This window comes from Heteronotia binoei, chromosome 9 (genome assembly GCF_032191835.1).
Source record: "Heteronotia binoei isolate CCM8104 ecotype False Entrance Well chromosome 9, APGP_CSIRO_Hbin_v1, whole genome shotgun sequence".
Taxonomy (NCBI): Eukaryota; Metazoa; Chordata; class Lepidosauria; order Squamata; family Gekkonidae; genus Heteronotia; species Heteronotia binoei.
The window spans coordinates 111,472,428-111,478,427 of NC_083231.1; positions in this window are offsets into that span (position 1 = coordinate 111,472,428).

The window sequence follows — 6,000 nt, forward strand, 5'->3', positions numbered from 1 at the left end:
TGGAGGCCCAGATAACAGCCACTGCCAAGTCAGCATTCTTCCATCTGAGGCGGGCAAAGCAGTTGGCCCCTTTCCTGGAGCGTCGGGACCTAGCAACGGTGATCCATGCGACGGTCACCTCACGATTGGACTACTGTAACGCCCTCTACATGGGGCTGCCTCTGTGCCGGACCCGGAAGTTACAGCTAGTGCAGAACGCGGCGGCCAGGCTGTTGCTCGGTCTCCCAAGGTGGGAACATGTACGGCCGGGGCTACGCGAACTGCACTGGTTACCGATTGTATACCGGGTCCAGTACAAAGTGCTGGTTATCACCTTTAAAGCCCTATATGGCCGAGGACCAGCCTACCTGAAGGACCGTCTCTCCCCGTATGAACCCCAGAGAGCACTGAGGTCAGTAGGAAAGAACAGACTGACTACCCCTGGGCCAAGACAAATCAAACTAAAGAACACTCGCTCTCGGGCCTTTTCGGCCGCAGCCCCACATCTCTGGAACCAACTCCCAGAGGAGGTGCGGGCCCTGCGGAACCTTGATCAGTTCCGCAGGGCCTGCAAGACCACCCTTTTTTAGATTAGCTTATGAATAACTGAATTATACCGACAACGAAGAAAATCCGCCATCAGCATCAACTAGAAGAGCGTCAAGGATAGCGTTATAATATGTTTTAGTTAATTGTTTTAATCAGGTTTTTAAGGTTAATTAATGTTTAATTTAATGTTTCTAATGTAACTGTTTTATTGTTGGTGCACCATTGGTCACCGTATTGTTAGCCGCCCTGAGCCTGCTTCGGCAGGGGAGGGCGGGGTACAAATAAAATTTATTAATATTATTATTATTATTATTACTCATTCTGTCCTTGATAATGGTTTCTACCAATTTTCCTGGTATTAAAGTCAGACTGACTGGCCTGTAATTTCCCAGATCTCCTCTGGAACCCTTTTTAAAGATGGGGGTGATATTTGCTACCTTCCAGTCCTCAGGAACGAAGGCAGATTTCAATGAAAGATTACATATTTTTGTCAGAAGATCCACAAGTTCAACTTTGAGTTCTTTCAGAACTCTTGGATGTATGCCATCTGGACCTGGTGACTTATTAGTTTTTAATTCATCAATCAGTTGTAGGACCTCCTCTCTTGTCACCTAAATCTGACTCAGATCTTTCAATATCCCTTCCAAAATTAGTGGTTCTGGAGTGGACAACCACTTCTCATCTTTTACAGTGAAGATGGAGGCAAAAAATGCATTCAGCTTCTCAGCCATTTCCCTGTCCTCCATCAGTAATCCTTTGACCCCGTGGTCATCCAAGGGCCTCACTGCCTCCCTGGCTGTTTTCCTGCTTCTAATATATTTGAAGAAATTTTTATTGTTGGTCTTTATGTTTTTTGCAATATGCTCCTCATGGTCCCTTTTTGCCTGCCTGATCACAGTCTTGCATTTGATTTGCCACAGCCTGTGTTCCCTTTTATTAATCTCACTTGGACTAGTTTTCCACCGCTTAAAGGAATCCTTCTTACCTTTTACAGCTTCCATAACTTTGTTTGTTAACCATGCAGGCCTTTTCTTATACCTGTTTGTGCCCTTCCTAACTTGTGGTATATATTTTATCTGAGCTTCTAGGATTGTAATTTTAAATAGCCTCCAAGCTTCCCCAAGGGTTTTGACTGCATTTACCTTTCCTTTCAGTTTCCTCTTCACATGCCTCCTCATCTCAGAAAATTTACGCCTTTTAAAGTTAAAAGTGGTTGTGCTGGTCTTTTGGGGCAACTCCCTGTTTATACAAATGATGAAATCAATAGCATTATGGTCACTGCTCCCAAGCGGTGCAATCACTTTTACATCTCTCACCAGGTCTTGGGCATTACTTAGGGCCAAATCCAGGATTGCCCCACCCCTGGTAGGTTCTGTGACCATCTGCTCCATAGCACAGTCATTGACAGCATCTAGAAACTCAATCTCTTTCTCTAGACCAGAACACATATTGACCCAATCAATCTGCAGGTAGTTAAAATCACCTATTATGACACAGTTTTTACGTTTAGCCACTGTCTTTAATCCTTCCATCATATTATAATCGTCCTCTATCTTTTGATTTGGTGGGCGATAACAAACTCCCATAGTTAAATTTCGTTTTGGGCCCACTATTTCGAACCAAAGCATTTCTAGAAGGGAATCTAATTCTCTGACCTCACTCTTACTGGACCGTATACCCTCTCTGACATACAGAACCACCCCACCTCCAACCCTTCCCTCCCTATCCTTCCAATATAACTTATATCCAGGAATCACCGTGTCCCACTGATTCTCCTCATTCCACCAAGTTTCTGAAATTCCCACAATGTCTATGTTTTCTCCCAACACTAAACATTCCAACTCACCAATTTTACATCGAACACTTCTAGCATTTGTATACAAACATCTATAATTTCCCAGGCAAGTTGGGCCCGCAACCTTCCTCCTGCTGCCTCGAGACTTTGGCAGACAGTCCATATTGTTTGTCACCATCTCAGTGGACAACTCTGATCCATTACCTGGTAGAAAAGTAACAGCTAATCCTTCATCTCTTTGAGTTGAGTCCTCCCGAATCAGAGACATTTCATCTCCTGTTGGCTTTCCCCCAAGATTGAGTTTAAAACCCAGCCTGAATCATCTAAAAGCAGGGCTTTTTCTGAGCAAGAACGCACAGGAATGCAGTTCTGGCTGGCTTGGCATAAGGGGGTATGGTCTAATATGCAAATGAGTCCCTGCTGGGCTTTTTCTACAAAAAAAAGCCCCATGTGAAATGATGGTGACATCAGGGAATGTGGCCTAATAGGGAAATTAATTCCTGCCTGGCTTTCTCTACAAAAAAGCCTTGTGTGAAGCAATGTTGACATCAGGGGGTGTGGCATAATATGCAAAAGGGTTCCTGCTGGGCTTTTTCTAAAAACATAAGAGAAGAACATAAGAGAAGCCATGTTGGCTCAAGCCAGTGGCCCATCCAGTCCAACACTCTGTGTCACACAGTGGTCAAAAAACCAGGCGCCATCAGTGGGGCCAGGACATTAGAAGCCCCCCCCCACTCTTGCCCCCCCCCAAGAACCAAGAATATAGAGTATCACTGCTCCAGACAGAGTGTTCCATCAATACCCTGTGGCTAATAGCCACTAATGGACCTCTGCTCCATATGCTTATCCAATCCCCTCTTAAAGCCGTCTATGCTTGTAGCTGCCACCACTTCCTTCTGCCTCTCTCATGCTTCCTTCTGCACCACAGCTTGCCTTGCCAGGCTTGCTCAATCACACAGGAGCTACAGAGCAAAGCCTCTGTTTTCTCCATTGGCTGAGGCTCCTCCCTTGGGGAGGAAGGGCAAGGAGGCAGAGCTTGCTTTGCCAGGCTCTCTCAGTCTCAAAGCAGAGCTACTGAGCCAAGCCTCTCTCCCTTCTATTGCCTGAGGTTCCTCCCCGTCCCGTTCCCCTGGGGAAGGAAGGAAAGACCAGAGTTTCCTTTGCCTAGTTCCTTTGCCTAGTTTCCTTTGCCTAGAGATACAAAGAAAGCACCTTTAAGACCAATAAGTGCTGATGGTTTAAGCATGTTTTAAGGTGTTTTTTTTTTAAATTAATTTTGTTTGTCTGTGTCCTTTATAAAGTTTATATCTCTGCTGCCTAATCTTAAATAGGTACACACATGGCCCGGCTCGATGTGGCCTGGCCCAACAAGGTCTCATTTATGTCAGATTCGGTCCTCATAACAAATGAGTTCAACACCCCTGGCTTAGCCTATCCAGACTGATCCTGACACCCAGCAATAAGATGCACACAAATCCTGAATCACAACATTTTGATCTAGGGAATGAATGGTTGCAAACATGGATGCCATCAGTTCCACCCAATACCCATAACCTGATAAACACCAACAAGGGGCCCACAGGATTTGACTTGCCACATAAAGCATGGAAGATGACTAATAGAATACGAACAGGCTTGTTGTGCAGTGCAGATCTGTTGCTTAAATGGGGCAAAATACTAGAAGCCGAATGTGATTGTGGTGTAGCCCGCCAAATTATTTTCCATCTGACACAGGAACATGAGCATCATGTTTTCTGGGGAGATGTGATAGAGCTCTTTGAACTCTCCTCTGTTGCAATTGAGTGGTTTGAAAGTTTAGATATTAGTAGTTAGGGGGATTGCCCAGTCGGTCTGCAAACCTGTTGTATCAACTTGGTTACGTGTTTTATATTATTACATGCAGGTTCTTTTTTGGTAGAAAAAGCCCAGCAGGAACTCATTTGAATATTAGACCACACCCCCTGACATCACCAAATGCCCAGCAGGAACTAATTTGCATATTAGGCCACCACCCCCGACATCACCATTGTTACACACAGGGGTTTTTTAAGTAGAAAATGCCCAGCAGGAACGCATTTGCATATTAGGCCACCCCCCGACATCACCATTGTTGCACATAGGGATTTTTTTTGTAGAAAATGCTCAGCAGAAACTCATTTGCATATTAGGTTGCACCCCCAACATCACTACTGTTACACACAGGGATTTTTTTTGGTAGAAAAAGCCCAGCAGGAACTCATTTGAATATTAGACCACACCCCCAACATCACCATTGTTGCACACAGGGGTTTCTAAAAAGAAAATGCCCAGCAGGAACTCATTTGCATATTAGGGCACCCCCTGACATCACCATTGTTGCACACAGGGATTTTTTGTAGAAAATGCCCAGCCGGAACTCATTTGCATATTAGGTCGCACCTCCCGACATCACCACTGTTACAGGGATTTTTTGGGGTAGAAAATGCCCAGCTGGAACTCATTTGCATATTAGGCCACACCCCCTGCCACTAAGCCAGCTGGAACTGTGCATTCCTGCTCAAAAAAAGAGATCCCTGATTATATGCTTCCTGAGTGCAACTCTGCCGTACAATAAAAAATAACATCCCTCGATTCTTTTCTCTCCCATTTTTACTTCCATTATCACAATGATTCCCTTCACTTCACACTTAGCTCTGACTGCATAATAGAAATTGCGAAGCTGAGTGCAAAAGAAGAGAAAAAGAAAACTGATCTGTGTTTGGCGACTCAAAAGCCCAGCTGATGTTGATAAGCAGGAAAACGCCCTCTATCCTGCCTGCTACATCCCAAATAATAACTAGGGTCTCATTTGCTCACAGCAAGGAAACCATGGCTTGTCAATGAGGTATTACGGATCCCAGTGTCTGCTGATAAGACGCAAACGGTCCACAATCTTGCTGAAACAGTCAGTCCCTTAAAGCACTGCCACGTTTTCTTTCAACTAAATAGAATATTCTCCAGGATGATCTGATACGGGAGCAGGCAGCTTTTCCTTTTCTGTTTCTGCTCCCTTTCTTTCTTTCTTTCTTTCTTTCTTTCTTTCTTTCTTTCTTTCTTTCTTTCTTTCTTTCTTTCTTTCTTTCTTTCTTTCTTTCTTTCTTCCTTCCTTCCTTCCTTCCTTCCTTCCTTCCTTCCTTCCTTCCTTCCTTCCTTCCTTCCTTCCTTCCTTCCTTCCTTCCTTCCTTTCTTTCTTTCTTTCTTTCTTTCTTTCTTTCTTTCTTTCTTTCTTTCTTTCTTTCTTATCATTCAAATTTCATTAATTTTTAAAGTGAAAGGGGAAAAAAAAAGAAAAGAAAAGGCAACCATGAAATTTTCCAAACAACAACTACAAGAACGACAATTATTCCAAATTTGATCGTCAACAGAATAAATAGTTAACCAATTGCAGGCTTTTGCTAGTATTGGACCAAATGAAAACATTAATAAAAAAAAAAATCTAGATATTTAATTGGCATTGAGCAAAACTTTGTCCTGTCTCTCATTTATATAATCAAAGAGAGCAAACCATTTTTCATGATCCTTCTTCTCACCATCGGATTTCTTGAAAAGAAGGTAGCACCGGATTGCTTGTGAGTTGGGCTTTATTTCTGATGGTTTTCTGAGCTCTTCTGTTTTGTTTAAATGATCGCATTGAATTTTGCTGATTCTCACTGTATATT